The 24,233-nt window shown below is 42.3% G+C and overlaps 1 protein-coding gene across 2 annotated transcripts in view; it reads right to left on the minus strand.

Annotated features, from left to right (window-relative positions):
- Window positions 1-23,680, minus strand: part of znf532 (zinc finger protein 532) — a 178,239-nt gene extending 154,559 nt beyond the window's left edge. For both annotated transcript variants that reach the window (XM_048534006.2, XM_048533999.2), the window contains exon 1: window positions 23,555-23,680. The gene's annotated coding sequence lies outside the window, so the exon portion shown is untranslated. The remainder of the gene's footprint in view (window positions 1-23,554) is intronic.
- Window positions 23,681-24,233: the final 553 nt, after the last annotated feature.

The following is a 24,233-nucleotide window of genomic DNA, read 5'->3' on the forward strand; positions in this document are numbered from 1 at the left end:
AACTACATCTGCCACCATTCCACATGTTCCTCCTCGCAATTTAAAATGCTTCTAAATTTTGTGTTGTCTGCAAATGTTGAAATTGTTCCCTATGCACCAGAACCTAGGTTATACATATATAGGAAAAGTAAGGATCCTAACTTTGACCACTGGGTAACGCCACTACAAATCTTCTTTTAGCCTCAAAAATACCTATTATCCATTATTCTTTACTTCCTAGCCCTCAGCCATTTTCTGTATCCAATCTAATTACTATTCCTTTTATTTAATGACCTATAACTTTCTTCACAAGTCTGCTGGTGCCACTGCATCAAATACCTTCTGGAGGTCCATGTATACCACATCCACATCTTTCCCTTTATTAACCTCTTCCAAAACTCCAACAAGTTAGTTAGACACCATTTCCCCTTTTTTCCCCCAAATTTCCTGGTCATGTGACTTGTGTCAATGGTTGTAAACTCAGAGCCTGTGTGCTGACCCATTGAGCATGCCCGAGCTTTGCCCTAGGACTTATGAACCTGAGGGGCCCCAGGAATCCTGGGACCACACTGAAAATAGAGCAGGCAAGTCTATTTTTAATTTTTCTTTTCAACTCCTACTCCCTCCACTGTGAACTGATTCCTGTAAAGTTTCAAGACCTTCTGGCTGTTACTGTCCAAAATGAGCCTCAAGAAATAAATTCCAGCATCCACATCCATAAATGTAGCTCACTCTGGCCTGAAGCTACACTTTTGTTTCTAGTCCTCTCCTCACAGAAGATCCTGCCAAGGCACAAAGAGTACCTATCAGGCAAACAAATGGTATGAGGAAGCTAATTTGAACACTCAGCCCTTACTGCGGCTTACAACATCCTGAAGTATCTGTTTGGTATTTTGTTTTGATGTATCTACCCACCTGCAGCACCGACAGTACAACTTTTATTTACTCTGCTGACTTCCAATGTAAATTAGGATAAATATCATAAACAAATTTGCTTACACAATATCAATTAATGAGGAATGTCCATCCAAAGGATTCATTTGAGTCAGTTGTTATCTTGATTAGGGACAAAAAAAATGTCATGTGGCAATCTTGACACATTAAGACACAGGCAAATTAATGTCAGTCAGTCATTACTTGCACCATCAAACTCTTATCTAATATTCCATTTAATTACTGAGGTCTAGTCTATAAATATGTCATAACCACTATATTTCTAGTAGTACAGAAGCACATGGAAATCTATCATATTCCTTTACAATTAAACAGTACCCTGTAGTGGAGAAGTACAGAGGACTGAAAAGAAGCCTGGTTGGAATCCATCCAGTCAGTCTGAGTCGCTAGGAAAAATCAGATAACACAATACTCATAATGCTACTTTACCAAATCATTCTCCAGGTACTTATTCAACTCTTTGTTTAATTCTCCTTGTTCATGCTGCACAGTGAATTTAGAAACTGACTGCATACAAAAAAAACACTTATGCACAGTTACTCAAAGATCATCTTGAGAACAATCCACTTCTGACTGGGAGCCTTCTGAAACAGTAGGTTTAGATGGACTATAATAGTCAAGTGTGTTAACAGTTTTTGACTGTGACAATATGCTTCCAGCTGGAAGGAACAAACCACCTCAGGAGCTTGTGTTCTCTACCTCCAGGGAAAAATCCAAAATTCAACGTGGGCATTCTGAATGCAAGAACCTCAGGATCTTGCAACATTGATGCCGAATTACAAAACTACTGCTTTCTTTATAAGATTTGTTTCAGAATGTGGGTACTGCAGGTAAGTGCTTCGCTTTTTTCTCCCATGTCATGGGCTATTCTCACAGCATTCCTTTTCAAACATGAAGTAAACTGATTGTTCTGTGGCTTTTTCCTTTAACTCTTGCTGCTGACAGCCAGAAGGAAAGGATTATAAACTTTCCAATAATAGGTCCACAATATTTCTTTTTGATGCAGACACAAGCTCATGAATATCTCCAAAGTAGGTCAATATAGTATGTTAACTACATTTTATCCCAGCATTTTTGTAAACAAGTCTATATACACAATGCTGTTAAAAAATACATTTTATAATGTAACCAGGTGCAATGACTTTTGTCATTACTACTCTAATCATACAGTTTTATTCACACAGCCCATAAATTTTAAAGCTCCTTTTAATAACCTCATTCTTTTCACCTGTAAAAAGGCACATCCAGCTTGCTGGGGGAACAAAATTTCTGCTCTGGCTCCCAAATTTGGTCAGCTCTAAGCATTTCAATTTACCCTGACTCACTTACATCAACAAAGTAAACAGATTGGATAGGAAGATATAGCACTTACAGGATGTATCCCTGCAACCCTTAATATGCCAACCTGAGTCATCTTGTTTTAAGAATGGCACTGAACAGATGGCAGATATTTAGCCGTCAGCTGCTAAAAGTTTCTGGGAGAGTTGCCATGGGCTGTGACACACATCTGGTGGATATCAAACGCCCAGATCCTGAGCAAGACTTCCCAATTTATTATAGTTGCAGACTGGATGCCCCATTTCGCTGAACTCCTGCGTAAGGAAGGATGAACTGGTTCCCCTTCATTATTTACCCATTCCCCCTCAATTTGTCACAACAAAGTTAAATTTAAAATTGGATCAATTACAAAATTACAAAACACAAAAAGAATTAGTTACACAACACAGGTATAGACAATTTAGAAATAACAGGCAAGTTCTAAAAAATAAAAGCTAAAAATATATACCAATCAATTGTTGATCCATAAGTTGCTGAATTGTCCACACAAGAAGCAAATAGTTTAACTTTGCAACCATTGCAATAGAGGTTGCCAGTAGTGTTGCCATTGATAATTAAACAGTTGATCTAAAGTTAATTTTAAATTCTTAGTTTTGCAGAACAGTTGGTGATTCCGTTGCTCTGATTCCTTTCAAGTGTAACTGAATTTCAACAATCAGATTGAGAGAAAGTCATTCTGTTGTCCTGTTTTCTTTTGTCTGGCTCGCTAACTAGTTGGTGTCTAGCACTCAGCTGCCCTATACCTGCAACTGCACATGCAGATCTCCTCAGTCCACTAACACACAAGAACATCTATTGCCTTCCTGTTGAACTGAAATTGGTTTTTAACCCCTCTCCTTGCGTACTGTTCAAAGAGAAAAACACAATGTGCCTTCACGTCAGGACATAATCCACAGGAAGTGGTCTCATTAGATTTTTAGTTGCAAAGGATCACAGTCCAATCTGTTTCAACTTGCTTCTTCCCTTTTTGAAGGTTGACGTTTGAAGTACCCTTTGTATCATCAGGTGGGACATTCCATAGGTCCCTTTCTTTCCCAAAACTGCACCTAATAACATCTGCTGCCACCCTTGGCTGAGTCCACGTAAAAGGTGCACTTTTCAATTATAAATTTACAACATCCGCTCTATTTTGAGAGTCTGATTCATGCTCACGACACTGCGTGAAATAATGGATAAAATGAAATTCAATGTCATTTCTATTCAAAGGGAAAACAACAAAACACACTTGCATATTCATTCTCTTAGTTTCACTCAATGTCGGTTTTCCAGTTCTAACTGTATCTTCCTAAATTCTACTCAGGGTGTCTGCAATCACGTTTGATTTCCTGGTAACATGCACAAATTTTCAGGCAGTACTGTTGAAGGAATAAATTCCAAGCAAATAACATGGAAAGCTGGACATTAAATGTTTCTACAAAAGTTAAAGAGTCATGGTTAGTACAAAACTGTCTTCTCTGTCACCATTTCAAACATTTAAAAGGTGTTTGAGAGCCAGTTTGAGACCCAATAATAAACAGAGGGTCTCTTTCTTTACTGCTCATTACCATCTTCGATGTTTATTTATGGTTTTGGAGAAATACTCAATTAGACTCTCTGAATTCATCTTCCCAAAGGAGAACAGTCCCTATCTGATGCTGTTCGATAAAGATTACTTGGAAGTCTTGGTTGAAGTTTGTAGATTTAAACACAGGTTTATTTGTGAAAACAGCCGTTTGCTTTTGAAAAGCAGTTTTGTCATTCCTTGTTTTTTTTCTGCAGTACGCTTGAGCTGCTGCAGCTAGTGTATGTGCATTTGGGACAAAATTTCCATAGAACTCTCAAATGAAAGCAAAATACTGCAGATACTGGAAATCTGAAAGAACAACACAAAGTGCCAAAAAGAAACCCAACAAGACTGGCAGCATCTGTGAAGAGAGAAGCAGAGTTGGCATCTTGAATCGTATCAGAGATTTCTTCAAAACTGAAAGGGTTTGGAAAATAGTGGGTTTTCTTCCATATCATTGACAGGTGGAGAGGAGGAACTAGCATAACAGATTGCATGGGTGCCCAAAGCAAAAGACAACAGGAATGCTAACAGTGATAAAGATGGAAAGAGATGTAAAATAGTTATAAAATGATGGATGTGAAAAGGAGAAAATGGGTCAAGTCTGCTGACAACAAAGTGAACTAGAGAAATAAGACACTGCTAGAGAAGAAAAAAGTGCTTCATTAATTTGAACCGGTATTATGTGGAGGTGACGAAGATGATTGATGCGGAAAAGCACTTGATGTGGTCTACATGGACTTTAGTAAAGCCTTTGACAATGTCCTTCATGGCAGACTGGTACAAAAAAGTAAAGTCACAAGGAATCAGGGGCGAGCTGACAAGATGGATACAGAATTGGTTTATTCATAGGAGACAGAGGGTAGTGGCTGAAGGATCCTTTTTTGTTTGGAGGTTTGTGACTAGTGGCATTCCATACGGATCGGTGCTGGGACCTCCGCTGTTTGTGGTCTACATAAAGGGTTTGGAGGAAAATGTAGCTGATCTAAGTTTGCATACAACACAAAGATTGGTGGAGTTACGGCTAATGAGGAGGATTGTCAGAGGGTACAAGATATAGATCAGTTGGAGACACGGGCAGCATGACGGCAGATGGAGTTTAATCTGGACAAATGTGAGGCGATGCATTTTGGAAGGTCAAGTACAGGTGGAAATTATATAGTGAATGGCAGAACCTTTAGGAGTATTGATATGCAGAGTGATCAGAGTGTGCAGGTGCACAGATCACTGAAATTGGCAGCACAGGTAGATAAAGTAGGAAAAAAGGCTTATGGCACACTTGCCTTAATTGGAAGGGGCCCTGAGTATAAGAAAAGACAAATTATGCTGCAGCTTTATAGACTTTAGTTAAGCCACACTTGGAATATTGCTTACAGTTCTGGTCACCATACTACCAGAGAGATGGGGATACTTTGGAGAGGGTACAGAAAAGTTTTACCAGGCTGTTGCGTGGCCTGGAGTATTTTTAGCTATGAAGAAATGTTGGATAAACTGGGTTTGTTTTCATTGGAACGCGATTAAGGGGCAATATGATAGAAATTTAAAAGATTATGAATGGCATGGATAGAGTGGAAAGCATGAGGCTTTATCCCAGGGTGGAGGGGTCAATGACTAGGGAACACAGGCTCAAGATGAGAGGGGAGATGTTTAAAAGATATGTGTGAGGTACATTTTTCGCATCAAGAATGGTGACTGTCTGGAATGTGCTGCCAGAGGTGGTGGTGGAAGCAGACACAACAGTAACGTTCAAGAAGCGTCTTGACAAATACATGAATAGGAAAGGAATAGAGGGCTAAAGATCCTGTAGGTGAAGACAGTTTTAGTGTGGAAGGGCACAATGTGTCAGTGCAGGCTTGGAGGTCCTACGCTGTATTATTGTCTGTTCTATAAATGGAAGGCAGAGAGATGTTGTGAGGTTGTAGAATTTAGTATTGACTAGGGGCAGTAAAGTAGGCAGAAAATGAATGTTTTGCCTCCAGCCTGCATCAAGCTTTATTGGAACACTGTAGGGGGCCAAGGATGGAAATTTTAGCATTGTTCACAAATGGAAGGTTGGGATCATGGTTATGAACAGAACAGATGTGTTCCAGAAAGTAGTCACTGAGCCTGCATTTGGTCTCACCAATGTAAAGGATGAAATCCACACAATTTCCTGTTTAGTTGTGGGAATGGGAAACTATACGGCACATTGCTTCAAACTTCTCAGCCTTGGGCAGTACTCAACCTTCGCCATTACGTGTCCTCGATTTGTGATTTTGCATTTGTGAGATTAATCACTAGGCCAGCTCATTATTTTCCAGAAGAGGGCATCAAGTTGCTCTAAATATTTTACATGTGGCACTCAACACTCGGACGTTGCCTAGCTGTGCTGTACAGTTAGATAAATCTGCTGCTGTCTGATTCATCAGCCTTTAAAAAAAGGTAGCTGGGACATTCTGGAATCTGAATGGCATGCCTTGATACGGGTAATAAACAATGTTGAGTTACAAAGGTAGACGCTTTCCTTGCATTGACAATCAAGGGAACTTGCCAGTATCCCTGAATTATATTTATCTTGGAGAAACAGGCTATATTACCTATCCTATCCAACCAGGGTACTAGGTAAATTTTCTCTGACCAGTGCAGAAGCTGGTGGAGCCATACAGCTTGAACACATGCACAAGTCGGGTGCTCTAGTTGCTGCAGCTAGCTTCTACATGTTGATGCTAAAGCACATAGTTAATTTTCTCCTGAAGCTGGATCAGCTTTTTGGGGCCTAGCCAATAGGGATGTTGCCATATGGTGGTGCCCCTCCTACATCCACATTATGTAGAGTTAGGAAGCCTAGCTTGTCTCTGCATGTAATCCTGAATGCAACCTCATTAAATTGGCTTGTTGCTCTGCACAAAGAGCAAAATGCCCAAGGTTCCTAATTTTTCCTCGATTGATGAACAGGTAGTAGGGGATTCAATGTGGGCCTTACCCACATTCCCTGCCCCCACCCCCGGCCCCCACCATTCCTCCCCGCTGCTTTCCTTATCCTCTAGATTTGTGGCAATGGGACAGACCATTGCCTATTATGGGTTCTGAAGAAGGCTAACTAGACCTGAAAAGTTAACTCTGATTTCTTTCCACAAATGCGGCCAGACCTCTATTTTTCCAGCAATTTCTGATTTTGTTCTTATTATTGTCCTCTTTCTTTGTGGTGGTATTACTTTATCATGTTGACTTGACACTTCCTTTATTGTTTCACCCCTCAGCCTGTAGTCTCATTTAAATAATTCACTTCCTCAAGCTCCTTTGTTGCTCCATACAGGACTTGAGCCAGGCATTTTACCTGGCATTGGTTGCAGCACTAATGCAGTCTTCTGGTTGTAAGTTTTGGGACCTGGCATGTTTATCTGACTTAGAGCCCTCACACTTGGTGCTCGTAAACTTAAATGGAATAAAGCCAGTGGAGTCATTGGGTTAGTCCCGGGTGGTGAACAGAAGAAGATGATCTCATCCATTAATGGACATTCATGGGGTACATATATATATACCCTGACTGTAGTCTTTAGGATCTGGTTCCAGCATTACCCATGTACCAATGACTTCCTGGAAAAAAATGTTATGGATATGAACTTTGAGCCTTGATCTGACTAGATCTCAATGGGCACACTGGATGAAGAATTAGCTCAGGTCTCTCACCGGTTTTTTTGGCAGATATGGTTCTCACAGAAACAACCTCTGACAAATAAAAACACATCAAATTACGTCAGGACATACTGGTAGTCCCATTCATTTTGGGCTGGGGCCTCACAATTTACTAACTGCTTGCTGAAAGTTGGCATAAGGCTCTTTTTTTTCCATACATCAGTGGGATATGGGCATTGTTAGCTGGGCCAGCATTCATAGCCCATCCCCGGCTGCCCATGAGAAGGTGATGATGTGCACCATTCATGAACCACTACAATCCATTTAGTGTAGGTAGACACAGAATGTTGTTAAGGAATTCCTGGGCTGACCCAGCGATATTAAAGTCAAGGAGAACTATTTTCAAGTTTGGATGGTGACTGGCTTGGAAGGGAATTGGAGGTGGTGGTGTTCCCATGTCTTTGCTGCTCTATTCTTCCAAATGTTATGCTTGAAGGCTTGGAAAGTGCTGTTGGAGGATATTTGGCGATCATCTGCAATGCATCTAGCTGACAACACATACAGCTGTTTATGAGGTTAGTGGAGAACACAGTGAATGTTGTGGATGTGGTGTCAATTAGGCAAGCTGCTTAGTTCTGGATGGTGGCAAGCTTCTTCAGGGCTGTTGGAACAATATCCATTGAGGTAAGTGAGGAGTATTCCATTACACTTGTGTTCTGTGCTTTGTAGATGGCATACAGGTTTTAGGAAGTCAGGAGGCAAGGTATTGACTGCAGGATTCCTAGCCTCTAACCTGCTCTTGTAGCCACTGAACTCATATGGCTAGTCCAGTTGAGTTTCTGGTAAATGATAGCCCTAAGGATGTAGATTGTGGAGGGTTCAGTGATGGTCATGCCATTAGATGTCAAGGGATGATGCTTAGAATCTCTCTTATTGGAGATGGTCATTGCCTGGCACTTAGTCATAGTCATAGAGTCAAACAGTACAGAAACAGAGTCCGTGATAATGGGAACTGCAGATGCTGGAGAATCCAAGATAATAAAATGTGAGGCTGGCTGAACACAGCAGGCCCAGCAGCATCTCAGGAGCACAAAAGCTGACGTTTCGGGCCTAGACCCTTCATCAGAGAGGGGGATGGGGAGAGGGTTCTGGAATAAATAGGGAGAGAGGGGGAGGCGGACCGAAGATGGAGAGAAAAGAAGATAGGTGGAGAGGAGAGTATAGGTGGGGAGGTAGGGAGGGGATAGGTCAGTTCAGGGAAGACGGACAGGTCAAGGAGGTGGGATGAGGTTAGTAGGTAGGAGATGGAGGTGCAGCTTGGGGTGAGAGGAAGGGATGGGTGAGAGGAAGAACAGGTTAGGGAGGCAGAGACAGGTTGGACTGGTTTTGGGATGCAGTGGGTGGAGGGGAAGAGCTGGGCTGGTTGTGTGGTGCAGTGGGGGGGAGGGGACGAGCTGGGCTGGTTTGGGATGCGATGGGGGAAGGGGAGATTTTGAAGCTTGTGAAGTCTACATTGATACCATTGGGCTGCAGGGTTCCCAAGCGGAATATGAGTTGCTGTTCCTGCAACCTTCGGGTGGCATCATTGTGGCACTGCAGGAGGCCCATGATGGACATGTCATCTAAAGAATGGGAGGGGGAGTGGAAATGGTGCGCGACTGGGAGGTGCAGTTGTTTATTGCGAACCGAGCAGAGGTGTTCTGCAAAGCGGTCCCCAAGCCTCCGCTTGGTTTCCCCAAATGTAGAGGAAGCCACACCGGGTACAATGGATACAATATACCACATTTGCAGATGTGCAGGTGAACCTCTGCTTAATATGGAAAGTCATCTTGGGGCCTGGGATGGGGGTAAGGGAGGAGGTGTGGGAGCAAGTGTAGCATTTCCTGCGGTTGCAGGGGAAGGTGCCGGGTGTGGTGGGGTTGGGGGGGCAGTGTGGAGTGAACAAGGGAGTCACGGAGAGAGTGGTCTCTCCGGAAAGCAGACAAGGGTGGGGATGGAAAAATGTCTTGGGTGGTGGGGTCGGATTGTAGATGGCGGAAGTGTCGGAGGATGATGCGTTGTATCCGGAGGTTGGTGGGTTGGCGTGTGAGAATGAGGGGAATCGTCTTTGAGCGGTTGTGGCGGGGGCGGGGTGTGAGGGATGTGTTGCGGGAAATGCGGGAGATGCGGTCAAGGGTGTTCTCGACCACTGTGGGGGGAAAGTTGCGGTCCTTGAAGAACTTGGACATCTGGAATGTGCGGGAGTGGAATGCTTCATCCTGGGAGCAGATGTGGTGGAGGCGGAGGAATTGGGAATAGGGGATGGAATTTTTGCAGGAGGGTGGGTGGGAAGAGGTGTATTCTGGGTAGCTGTGGGAGTCGGCGGGCTTGAAATGGACATCAGTTACAAGCTGGTTGCCTGAGATGGAGACTGAGAGGTCCAGGAAGGTGAGGGATGTGCTGGAGATGGCCCAGGTGAACTGAAGATTGAGGTGGAAGGTGTTGGTGAAGTGTTTGAACTGTTCGAGCTCCTCTAGGAGCAAGAGGCGGCGCCGATACAGTCATCAGTGTAACGGAGGAAGAGGTGGGGTTTGGGGCCTGTGTAGGTGCGGAAGAGGGACTGTTCCACGTAACCTACAAAGAGGCAGGCATAGCTGGGGCCCATGCGGGTGCCCATGGCCACCCCCTTTGTCTGTAGGAAGTTCGGTTCGCAATAAACAACTGCACCTCCCAGTCGCAAACCATTTCCACTCCCCCTCCCATTCTTTAGATGACATGTCCATCATGGGCCTCCTGCAATGCCACAATGATGCCACCCGAAGGTTGCAGGAACAGCAACTCATATTCAGCTTGGGAACCCTGCAGCCCAATGGTATCAATGTGGACTTCACAAGCTTCAAAATCTCCCCTTCCCCCACCGCATCCCCAAACCAGCCCAGTTCGTCCCCTCCCCCCACTGCACCACACAGCCAGCCCAGCTTTTCTCCTCCACCCACTGCATCCCAAAACCAGTCCAACCTGTCTCTGCCTCCCTAACCTGTTCTTCCTCTCACCCATCCCTTCCTCCCACCCCAAGCTGCACCTCCATCTCCTACCTACTAACCTCATCCCACCTCCTTGACCTGTCCGTCTTCGCTGAACTGACCTATCCCCTCCCTACCTCCCCACCTATACTCTCCTCTCCACCTATCTTCTTTTCTCTCCATCTTCGGTCCGCCTCCCCCTCTCTCCCTATTTATTCCAGAGCCCTCACCCCATCCCCCTCTCTGATGAAGGTTCTAGGCCCGATACGTCAGCTTTTGTGCTCCTGAGATGCTGCTGGGCCTGCTATGTTCATCCAGCCTCACATTTTATTATCTCAGAAACAGAGTCCAACCAGTCCATGCTGAACATAATGCCAATCTAAACTAGTCTCACCTGTCTGCTCCTAACCCATATCCCTTCAAACCTTTCCTACACATGCACTTATCCAAATGTCTTTTAAGTGTTGTAATTCTACCACATCGACCACTTCCTCTGGAAGTTCATCATTCCACAAGTGAACCAGACTCTAAAAAATTTACCCCTCATGTCATTTTTTTTTTAAATCTCTCTCCTCTCACCCTAAAAATGTGACCCCTTGTCTTGAAATTCCCCATCCTAGGCAAAAAGACAATAACCACTAATTCCTTCTGTACCTTTCATTTTTCTATAAATTTCCATAAGGTTGGCTCTCAACCTCAATGCTCCAGAGTCAAAAGCAGCCGATCCAGCATTTCTTTATAACTCAAACCTTCCATACACGGCAACATCCTGGTAAATTTCTTCTGAACCCCCTCCACCTTAATAATGCCCTTCCTATAACTGGGCAACAAGAACTGACACTATTCCAGAAGAGACCTCACCAATGTCCTGTACAACCTCAACAAAACGTCGCAATTCCTATACTCGAAGGACTGAGCAATGAAGGCAAGCAGGCTGAATGCCTTTTTAACCACCCTGTCTATATGTGACACAAACTTCAAATAATTATGCACCTGAAACCCTAGGTGCCCCTGTTCTACAAAACTATCCAAGACCCTATCATTACTTGTATAAGTCCTACCCTATTTGTTTAAGCATAGAACAATATAGCACTGGAACACCTTCAGCCCACTGTGCCAATGGTACTTTCCCTCTATTCTCTAGCTGTTTGGTGTGTCTTTTAAACGTTGCTATATCGTGTCTGCTTCTACCACGGGTGCAAATGTTACTTGCTATTTGTCAGCCCCACAAATGTTGATATGGACTGATTCAGTACACAAGGAGTCGTGAATTATGTCGTAATCTGCAGTAAAAGGAAAGGATCAATGGTCCCTAGGCTGATGTGTTACCTGTTCGAAACAGGTAAGGAAAGCTTCTACCTCAGCCTCTTCAAATTTAGGAATTAATTGAACTATCGGAGTAGTTTCCTTTGTCTAGTCTAAGCCACAGGTGCCTTGATGGGACACATTAGGATCCCTCCTTCTCAGATTGAACTGCCACAGTTCAAACTCCCTTTCCTGAAATTACCTCTTTTCTCTCCTTGCTGTTTCCACTTCTTTCCCTCTTGTTACTTTACTTCTTCCTCAAAATTCTCATTTCCACAGCTCCAATTTTAATCTCTCTCCTACTACTCGATACATTTCATTGTGACTACACTTGTTAAAGTAATAGGTTTTCTAGTTTTTGGTGAAATTCTAATGCCAAATGTCTTGCTAAATCTTCTAATTGATTGTGGGACAGAACTTTTAAATGACCAAACTTAATTTCCTCTAATTTTGCAAAGAACATGCTGGCACTGAATGCAGCCATTTCTATTCTGTAACATCTAATGTGCTAATGCAAAAAAAATCTTTTGCAATTCTAGTTTCACCCAGAGGTTAAACCTTGGCATAGCCTGAATTTTTTTTTATTACTAGGCTCCAAACAATACTCCTCAATTTGTCACAGTTCCAGACAGGATATCCGAGATCATTAGGACTGCGGAGGAGGAATGAACAAGCTTCCTAGTTCACCTGCCCCTTTGCCTGGTTGCAACAAGGTTAAAGTAAAACAAACCCTTCTAGATACCTTCCTCCCAAAATCCCAACACATGTATGTTTTTGAGGGAGCCAATTTAACCAGGCTTTCTTGAGTTAACAAAAAAAAAGGAGAGCTCATTTAGTACTAAACAGGAGAAGAATTAGTAATTAGCTCTTCAGAAGGGTCCAGACCTAAAACGTCAGCTTTCCTGCTCCTCTGATGCTGCTTGGCCTGCTGTGTACATCCAGCTCTACACCTTGTTATCTCTAAAAATAAATACAGATCAGTGTCACAGTTGTCCTCAGAGTGGGTAGCTGAACATTGCGGTCATTGTAGTGGTAACTTGAAAGTGACAGTTTAACTATCAAATGTCAAAGACTGTTAGTTTTGCAGGTTGATTGAGATTCTGTCGCTCTGATTTATTTCGACCATGACTGAATTCCAGCATTCAGGGTGGAAGAGAGTCCTTCTGTTGTCTGGCATGCTAGCTAACTGGTCTTTAGCATTCAGCATGAGAAGGCCCCTTTGATAAGCAAGAAGGGGTGACGAGGCACCAGTTCTTTGACTGTGACCTTCGCAACACGTCATCATTTGGATCCAGTAGACATCAGTAACTTTGAAACACAAGAAAGAACCTCAGTCTCACTAGACCCCTCCAGTAGAATTAAAAGTGACTTTTTACCCAAATCTTTTGTATTCTTCAAAAGAAAAAAAACATATAACATTTCTACAGTTTGGGACATAAACTGCAGTGGGTGCTTGCAGTTGAACAGTGGGCCCTCACCTCCTCATTTTCATTTTAGTCACAAGAGATTCTACACCAATCTGTTTTTGACTTGCCTTTACTTCTTTGTTCGGTTGTTCTTTGAAATTCACTTTCTGTAACCAGGTGCAATATTCCATGGATCTGTCTCTCTCCAGACAGCCACTTAGATCTGTAGCTATTTTTGGCTGTATCAGCACTTGTAAAAAAAAACAAACACAGTTTTGCCTTTAAAATGTATATGCAAAATGTATTCTGACCCCGGTCATGCATGACACATGACATGACAGAGTGCACCTATACATGGTGCATAAAAAGGGCAGTAAAAAGAGACATTCCTTGAAACCAGGTAGATTTTGCTTCCAAAAAACTACATAAATCTCTACACTGCCTGTATGCTATGTTTGAAGTATCCATTTAATGTCAAACTATTTGTAATCTCAAGCAAACACAACTTTCAACGGTGATATGAATATAAAAGGTACCACTTTTATTTCTAAAAGGAAATGTACCATTAGGGGACTATACAAAGGATTAAACTATATTTCAACTATAACATGTATGTTACAATATCTCGGTTTTTGATTCATTCATGCCATGTGGCACATCCTTAAATGCTCTGGAGAAGGCACTTTCTTGAATCACTGCAAATATTTGAATGTAGGGCCACCCACAGTATTCGGCAGGGTATTCCAGGAGTCTGAATCAGTGACAAATGAAAGAATGGCAATATATTTCTAAGGCAGATAGTTTTTGGCTTGCAAGGGAAAATGCAGGTGATGGTGTTCTCAAGTATCTGCTGCCTTTGTCCTTCTAGAAGTTAGAGATCACGGTTTTGGAAGGCACTGCAGTGGGAATGTGGATGAATAAATGTAGTACATCTTGCAGATGGAGTGAACTCTGCAAGGAGTGGATGGCGTGGCAATCAAGTGGACTGCTTTGTCCTGAATGATATGAAGCTCCTGGAGTGTTTTTGTAGTTATATCCATTGAGGTAAGTGAAGAGTTTTCCAATCACACTCCTGAATTGTGTCTTTTAAATAGTGGACATGCTTTGGGGAATCAGGAGGCAAGTTACTTCATAGAATCCCTACAGTGTGAAAATAGGCAATTTGGCCCAACAAGTCCATACTGACCCTCAAAGCATCCCACTCAGACCCATCCACCTATAACCCACCTAGTCTACACATCCCTGAACACTACAGGCAATTTAGCATGGCCAATCCACCTAGCCTGCACACCTTTGGACTGTGGGAGGAAACTGGAGCACCCGGAGGAAACCCACACAGACACGGGGAGAATGTGCAAACTCCACAGACAGTTGCCCGAGGGTGGCATTGAACCCAAGTCGCTGGTGCTGTGAGGCAGCTCAGTTAACCACTGAGCCACCAAGCCTCCCCTTTACACGCTACAGGATTTCTAGCTAATGACCCGTGCTTTCATAGCCACAGAATTTATATGGTTGCTCCAAAGTTTCTGGTCAATGGTATCACACAAATAGTTGACGGCGGAGGATTTAGTGATGCCAGTACAAATGATCAGTAAGAAATGATGGTTAGATTTTCTCCTGTTGGAGATGGTCATTGCCTAGCATTTGTGTAGTATGAATATTACTTGACACTTACCGGTCCAGATCTGGTGATTGTCTATATGTAGCAAGACACGGGCATGGACACCTTCCATATCAGAGGATTTGCAAATGGTGCTGACCATTGTGTGAGCCTCAGCAAAAGTCCCCACTTTTCACATTATGATAGAGGGGAGGTCATTGCTGAAGCAGCTGTAGATGAATCCACCACTGGCAGGTTCATTCCACAAAAGAATCAACCCACGTGTAGAAAAAGTTGCCTCTCAAGTCCCTGTTAAATCTTTCTTCTCTCACCTTAAAAATATGCTCCCTAGTTTTGAAGTCCCCCACCTGAAGGAACAGACCTTTGCTATTCACATTATCTGTGCCCCTTTTATGAGCCTCTATAAGGTCACCATCAATCTTCTACACTCTAGTGAAAGATGTCCCAGCCTATCCATCCTCAACTCAAATCCTGGAGTCCTGGCAACACACTGGTTAATCTTTACTGAACCCTCTCCAATTTAGTAACATCCTATGAATAACGGGGTGACCAGAACTGTACACAGTACTCCAAAAGTGACATCACCAACCTCCTGTACAACTTCAACATAACAACCCAACTTCTACACTCAATGGCCTGGCCAATGAAGGCAAGTGTGCTAAACACGTTCTTAAACCACTCTTCCCAGCTGTGGTGCAATTTTTAAAGAACTATGTACCTGGACCCCTAGGCCTTTCTGTTCACCAACACTACTCAAGGCACTACTATTAATTGTGCAAGACCTGTTCCTGTTCATCTTACCAAAATGCAACACCTCTCCCTTATCCTAATTAAACTCTATCTGCCACTTCTCAGCCAACTGGCCCAATTAACCAAGAGCCCTTTGTAATCTTGGATAACCTTTTTCACTCAGAGATAATGGGAACTGCAGATGCTGGAGAATCCAAGATAACAAAGTGTGGGGCTGGAAGAACACAGTAGGCCAAGCAGCATCTCAGGAGCACAAAAGCTGACGTTTCAGGCCTAAACCCTTCATCAGAAAAAGCATTTTTCTTTTTCTGATGAAGGGTCTGGGCCCAAAACGTCAGCTTTTGTGCTCCTAAGATGCTGCTTGGCCTGCTGTGTTCATCCAGCCTCACACTTTGTTAATCTTTTTCACTGTTGGCTATGCTACCAAGCTTGGTGAATTCCATAAACTTATTAACTATGCCTCCTAAATTCTTATCCAGATCATCCAATCATTTATATAAAGTACAAATAATAGTGGACCCAGCACTGATCCCCATGGAACACTGATAGTCACAGGCCTCCAGTCCAAAACGCCACCCTCCAGGCAACCCAATCTTAACTAGCCCCATTTGCCAGCATTTGCCCCATATCCCTCTAAACCCTCTTGTTCGTACATTCGTCCAGATGCCTTTTAAAATGTTGTAAATGTACTCGCCTCCATCACTTCATCTGGCAGCTCAATCCGTACAATCACCACCCTCTGAGTGAACTTCTGACTGACTAACTTTTCAAATGCATCAGTCTTGCCTTTTGCATTGATGTGTTGGGCTCCTCCATCATAGAGGATGGGGATATTTGCAGATCCTGCTCCATGAGTTAGTTGTTTAATTGTCTGTAATCAGTCACAAATGGATGTGGCCAGACTGCAAAACTTAGATCTGATCCGTTGTTGTGGAATGTTTTAGCCCTGTCTATTGTATGTTGCATCTGTTGTTTGGTATGCAAGCAGCCTTGTGTTGTACCTCATTTTTAGGTATGTCCAGTGCTACTCCTGGCATGTCTTTTGTTGTTGTCATTGAATCAGGGTTAATTTCCAGGTCTGACGGCAATAATACAGTGGAAAAAAATCTGGGCCATGAGGTTACATGTTGTGGTTGAAAAATGCTACTGAGAACCCACATTACCTCACAGATACCCAGTTGCTAGACCTGTTCAAAGTCTGCCCCACTTACACAGTGGTAGAACCACACAATGGTGGTTTCCCTAATTATGAAAGCAGAACATCTTCCCCACAATGACCATCACTCCTGCAGACACTATGAGAGATGCCACTCAGCTATGTTTTTCTCTGGTCCTTCACCACTTGCTGTAGACCAGTCTAGCTGCAATTTCTTTAAGATGTCAACCAGCATGGACAATCAAGGTGCTATGGCCACTCTTGGTGACGGACATTGTGTGCTCTTGTCACCTTCAGTGCTTCCTCTATTTTAAAATTGATTACCTAATCTGTCCAGTTCTTCACATGGGGCATATTGGACAATGATTGCGACACATCTGTACATAGATTGGAGACTCAAAATGGATTGCTGTACTTGAGCAGCACTTCATTGGTACCCAAATGGCAGATACATGGAGACAGCGTTCCTGGGAACACAGAACAAAGAGCACAATTTCACATTGCCTCCAAACAGATAACAAACTGAGGAAAACACAGCAGTCTGCTCAAAATACAAATCAAGATACTGCTAATCTTCAAAACTTCATACTTTCTGTTCACCACAAATACGTGCAAATGTTATGCCAGTATTACAATTCTTTTTGAGTTTGAATGATTGCAGTTTTTTTTAAGCTTTGTTTCATCAACACTGTGCATAAACCATTGCACAACAACAGGATTCCATGCCAGCTATTTTAAACTACAGCAGGATATTTTAGTTCAAGTCTCGTGTCTGAATCTTACAGCACAAATGGAAACATTTAGCTCTTTGTGGCTGAACTGACTCCTTGAGAGAGTTCTCCCACCTCCCCATTCTGCTGCCAAAGACCCACAAATGTTTCCCTTTCAAGTAAATAAAGTGGTATTATTACTGGATTGGTAATGTGGAGAACCCAGGTATTGTTCCGGGGACCCAGGTTTGAGTCCCACTGCAGCAGATGGTGGAAATTGAATTTAATAAAAATGCAGAATTAGGAGTCTAATGGTGACCATGCATCCATTGTCAACTGTTAGAAAAACCCAACTGGTTGACTAATGTCCTTTAGGGAAGGATACCACCATCCTTACCTAGCCTGGGCGACATGTGACTCCAGGCACAGTACAGGCCCTTCCGCCCTCAATGAAACATGTGGTTGACTCCTAACTGCTCTCTGGGGAAATAGGGATGCGTAATAAATGCTGGCCTAGCCAACGATGCCCACATCGTTTGAATATCTAAAAAAAAATCCAATTCTCTGTGGAAGTCAGCAGCCAGTAAATGTCCCCTTCTGCCAGATTCACTGTGGTATTAACGGATTTGGTGATAAAGCTTCGGAGATAATAATAAACTATTCAATCATGTAATAATTTTGTGAAATGTATTTTGTTCCAGCACCCCTTTGGCAATATTGATTTTTACGTTCAATAGCATTTTCCTATCATAAGCTAAAATTATATCATGAAAAGTTACATTCCTCAGACCTCTGCTTTGCATCCTTTTCTCTCTAACAGTTTATAATTGCTGCAGCCTATTACCATGCAAGCTCATTCAGTAAGGAAGAAATCAGGCTGGGGAAATAAAGTGAGCATGACTCTGAGGATATGAAGTAGGTTGCTAAACATTATAAAGTACATTGGTATAGGGTGACAGATGTGCTTATGTTTAATCATTTAAAAAAAGTTATCCAAGGTCATCATGCACACTCTTCACAAATATAGGTCATTGGATCATGGTCTTTTCTATGTTTCTGTCCTGTGCTTGTCTATTCATTTTCAAATAACTTCCTTCAATTCTCAACACCTGCTACATTCACTCTTACTACCTTGAACCTGTTTGTTCCTGATTACAAATCTCTTTGCTCTTTCAGTCTCTGTAGCACATTATAATTTGTTATGATAATATCTACCAAATTTTATCCATTCTCCTCCAAACCAACATACTCAAGATACCATTGTTGAAATGAAAATTACTCATCATAGAGTCATAGAGTTGTACAGCATGGATACAGACTCTTCAGCCAACTCATCCATGCTGACCAGATATCTTAAATTAATCCAGTCACATTTGCCAGCATTTGGCCCATATCCCTCTAAACCCTTCCTATTCATGTACCCATCCAGATGCCAATTAAATGTTACAATTGTACCAGCCTCCATCACTTCCTCTGGCATAAATGCACCACCCTCTGCATGAAAAAATTGCCACTTAGGTCCCTTTTAAATCTTTCCCCTCTCACTTTAAATCTATGCCCTCTAGTTTTGGACTCCCCTACCTTGGGGCAAAAACATCAGCTATTTCCCCTATCCATGCCCCTCATGATTGTATAAGCCACTGAGGCCATCCTTCAGCCTCCAAAGCACAAGTGAAAATAGCCCCAGCCTCTTCACCCTCTCCGTATAGCTCAAACACTCCAATCCTGGTACCATACTTGTAAATCTTTTCTGAGCCTGTTCAAGTTTCACAACATCTTTTCTATAGCAGGGAGACCAGAATTAAACACAGTATTCGAAAAATGGCCGAACCAATATCCTATATCATCGAAAATCAACAGAACTTTTGTCATTTGATTGTTGCTATTCCATATAATGTTTACATTAGGCCAGTGAATACTGTCCCCAAATCAATTAGAACAGAATTTTTATAGGGAAATGCAGGCATCCTGTGTAATCATTTGGCAAGATGCAACATGCCGTCTTTCCTGAGGCTTCTATTGAACAAGATATTAACTCTAAGCACAGCAATTAGATTTCCCATGTTGGTATTTATACGTATTGCATAATTGTTTTTCTATTTGTTGAATGAAAATTGATCATTTCAGGAACTGAAATCTAAATTTCCCTCTGGAGTTTAATTACTGTTTGAAAATCCACTGGGAATGTGGCAGATTGGAGAATCTTGGAATACAACAGAGCAATGCAAAGTAAATAGCTCTGATAATTTTCAGGATATGCAAAAAGTTATTCTATGTTTTGTGACTCAGGCTAAATCCTTTTTTTTCATACAAACAGAGCTGAATTGAAGATTAAGAAAGACCAGTACAACATCATATTTCATTAGTCAATGACTTGTGGATAATGTAACTGCCATACCAAGTTTCCGTCATTCAAAAGAAGTTAAAGATTAGGGCATCATATTCAACTGTATAGTCCTCAAGCCCTCAAAGCCAAATTCAGCATTACTTAGTCATTATGCAATAAACAAAAGCAGAAATTGCTGAAGAAAGTCAGAACGTCTGGCAGAATCTAGAAAAATTACATTTATACAGTCATAGAGACATACAGCATGGAAACAGACCCTTTGGTCCACCTCGCCCATGCTGATCAAATATACTACATAAATCTAGTCTCATTTGCCAGCATTTCACCCATATCCTTCTAAACCCTTCCTATTCATATACCCACCCAGACGCCTTTTAGATGCTGTAATTGTACCAGCCTCCACCACTTCCTCTGGCAGCTCATCCCATACATGCACCACCCTCTGCGTGAGAAAATTATCCCTTAGATCCCTTTTAAATCTTTCCCGTCTCACCTTAAAAATAAATCTCTTTGCTCTTTCACTCTCTGTAGCACTTTATAATTTGTTATGATAATGTCCAACTGATCCTGAAAAAAGCTGAGTTCACGATTATAGTTCTGCGACCCTTCTTCAAAGCTTAGTTATTAAGTCTGGATCTAACTCAACAAAAATTTCATCATAGCAACCTTAATGTCAAAAGCAACCTGAGCTACTTTACACAGGATAAGGAAACAGATTCTGAGATACAGGACAATATTTGTCGATGTGACTGAAGGGTTAAGTCAAAGAGTTGAGTTGTTAGAAATTTTTCAGTAATGCAGCATGTGAAAGAAAGAGACAGATTTCTGTTCATACATGACATTAGGAATGCAAAAGCACTTTGAAGTGTGGTCACTGTAATAAAATAGGAACAAAGGCAAGGAGTTTAGGAAGGGAGATTGGACAACAGGACTAAGGCACAAATTACTCACCCACCAGTGTTTGAAGAAACTATGTGGGGAGTGGTTTGTCAATGGCAAAAGAGCCAATAATTGGGAACAATGAGATGCAGAAGAGGACATTATCTGAGAACAAAAGGTAGTTTGAAGTTTACAGGATTCGAAGGCAAGGATTTGGTCTATTGTGTTGAATGATTGGTTCCCGATGTTCAGCGTATGTGAGAAGTGCAAAATGCAGTAAAGGAGATCCATTGCATTTGGATCATTCAGAGTTAATGCATGTGGACAACAGAGACTAAAGTAGATAACATTAAATAAGTTGGTTGAAGGTGACAAGTTTTCAGGTAGTGATCATCTTCACCCTAGTAATGATAGTGGTTCTTAACGCTATAGATTTTACTGCTCTATCTGGCTTTCTCAATAAAAATAAAACTTGAATATATTCTTTCATATAAAACCTGCAAGTCCAGATTTTACAATTCATTTAACTTGAGAACTGAGCCTGTGGAGGGAGTGGAAGTTTATAATCCCAGCTCTTCCTGCTCTTCCATATCATATCTTCATGTCTTATGCCATTTTAACAGGTCTACGTAGGACAGTCCTGGAGGCACTTAGAAGAGATACAAAGGTGAGGTCTGATGGCATTGGACTCTGAAACAAAACTGAAGAGTGCTGGAAACACCTAGCAGATCAGGCAGCTTCTTTGGAAAGAAACAGATTTAACATTTGTGACAAATTGACCTTCAGCTTTCCCTTTGGCCACAGTCCAAGGCTGCATCAGATGGTGCAAATGTTAGTGCCATATTTAACTCCAAGATAGGATCATGACAACATATTCACACCTTGGCCAGTTTCTGAGGGTCGCAACAACAACCTGAGGCAGGCAATTTCATGGGTTGTGTTTTAGATCGTCTTAGAAGCAAAATGAGGCTCTTCAGCCCGTAAAGTCTGCTCTAACTTTTAATTAGATCAGGGCTGATCTGATCATCTTTAAGTCCACTTTCTTGCCTTTTCCCTATAATCCTTGATTACCTTACTGAGTAAAAATTTGTCTCAGCCTTGAATACAATTAACAGCCTTCCACAAAGAATTCCAGTTCACTATCCTCTGGGAGAAGAAATTCGCCTTCATCTCTGTTTTAAGTGTACAACCCTTATTCTCAGAATTTGCCCTCTAGTTCTAGACTCTCCCAAATGGGAAAACATGACTCTCCTTCTCCACAAAAGTGCACACGTAATGCAGGGCATTTCAACCTTCTGACTCTGGGGATAGTCTGGAGCAGGGAATGTTGTTATCATGATTGAGAACCCGCCTCAGCACAGTGAAGTTTTTTGCTCTGCTTAGACATTGTACAAATCAAATGTTCCAAGATCTACCCAAATAGCAGCCACTGATCATTTTAAATTGCAGCAACATATGGGCAGCCCCACCCTGTGACCATTATTCAGCTATCAAACCCTCACAATTCATTTTCACACTGTGAAAATAAGAACACACTTTGTTTCTCTTGGGGCACATTCGAGAAATTGTTCCAACTTTGTTTCTAACCCCACAACTAAAATCCTGCCCAGAGTACAGCCTTACTGTAAAACTCTAATTAAAGATGAGAGAAAGATATTGGTCTTTAAAATCAAGATGATAAAGCAAGAGTTTGGAAATCCCCGATATCTTCTTTGCCACCCTACCTCCATCTGCTACTCCCAAAGCAAACAATGACTAGCTTGGATAGTGTGCAAAACGTTAAGTAGTCCATCAAGACCTCTTCACTCTAAGTACGAGTTTAACGCACAAGGTCCAGGACTATAGCTTCACAATATCAATAACATCAGCCTTCTCAACTGAAAACTACATTAACAACCTCGGAACAAAGGTGCTGAGTTGGTCACAATCTGTCATGTTGAAATGTCATGGCACACAAATTGATGAATACTGGCATCCAGGTAAGAGCTGGAATGGCTATTGCACACTTTAAGCCAAGTGCTTTCCTCTTACATACTTCTATCGTCACTTCTATTTCTTCAATTCTTAAAGAATTACTGTTGTTAAACACCCTTCTCATGTATCAATGAGAAAGTGTTTTGTCCTGAAGCTGAGTGATTTGGATCATAGAATCCTTACAGCGTGAAAGTAGGCCATTTGGGCCATCATCGACCCTTTAAAGAGTATCTCACCCGATAACCCTGCATTTGCCATGGCTAATCCACCCAGCCTGCACATCCCTGGACACTGGGCAATTTAGCATGGCACAATTCACCTAACGCGCACATCCTTAGACGGTGGGAGAAAACCAGAGCCCCCAGAGGGAACCCACACGGACAGAAGGAGAATGGGCAAACTCTACACAGTCGCCTGAGGGTGGAATCAAACCCGGGTCCCTACTGCTGTGAGGTAGCAGTGCTAACCGTTGAGCCACTGTGTCATGCTGCCCCTGTGCGTTGGCCTAAATGATCTGTTGGTTTTCTTAATCTCGACAGGGGGTGGGCTGAGCCCATTTTCTAATCTTTTTTGATGGGTGGTGGCCACATTTCTTTGTACCTGTGGGCACCTTTGGTGCATGTTTTAAAACTCAACAAGGGAGGGGAGTGAGGGGTGACAATGGAAACCAGAATGATGCTCCAGAACCCAGCCACTGTCAGGAGCAGTGCAGGATTTCCTCAGGAATTCAGGGCAGAGTGGAGCACTAGCAGAGATCTGACAGGCTGCCTGCTGGCCCTGTCTGGAGCTGCAAAGGCGACTAGTCCTCTCACTGTCCATAGTAAGGTATTTTAGCACAGCCAGTCACAAACAGCAATGAGCCAAGTGAGGTAAATGCAAGACCGAACAACAGGGGCAACTTGACAAAGCAACTGTTTTACATCCAGTAGGCAGTGAAAATTTAAGAACTTGTCCAGCTTTATGTTAGAAACTTACCAAGGAATCAGCTCTATCCATGTAATGGTTCAAATGATCAGTGCACTCTAAAAAGGAAATTCAGTACTCAAACAGTTAAACAACACAACACAGTGAAACGAGCAGCACAAATGAACTGCAAAGACTTCTGGGCAGTCACCGCAGAGTGCTGTGTGCATGTCATCATGGCTGATAGCATTGCAGGACCTGTTTAGGTATCCTCACAGACTGCCAGCATGAGGGAAATTAATTCTCACCATGTGACTTGCACTTGAACCAATTATATCCTGATTGTAGTCTAAGAGTAAAGTAATAAATAAAGCAGTGACTCCCAAATGTGGCCAAACTGTGTGCTCAAATCCAGCACTGTAAGCAGTCTCACAATCGTTGTAACATACTCCCAGTGTCTCCTGGGACTTGTGCAGTGGTCACAGTTTAACCTAGTCACGAATCATGCCACATTCATGTGGATTGACGCTCACTCACTTCGATTTAAAAAAATCAAACTTCACCCTAAAAATAGATATGAGTTCAACTACTTAATTAGCATTGGAATCATCTACGCTTTTTAGAAACAGATCTGTCTTCTGAAACATCTACTGGTCTATCTAACAAAATGTTGTTTTCGCAAAGGCCAAATGTAATCCAGAGTTAAAAGATGAGGACATTGAACTGATACCCATGCAGAAATATGAAGGCC

This window comes from Stegostoma tigrinum, chromosome 1, assembly GCF_030684315.1.
Source record: "Stegostoma tigrinum isolate sSteTig4 chromosome 1, sSteTig4.hap1, whole genome shotgun sequence".
Taxonomy (NCBI): Eukaryota; Metazoa; Chordata; class Chondrichthyes; order Orectolobiformes; family Stegostomatidae; genus Stegostoma; species Stegostoma tigrinum.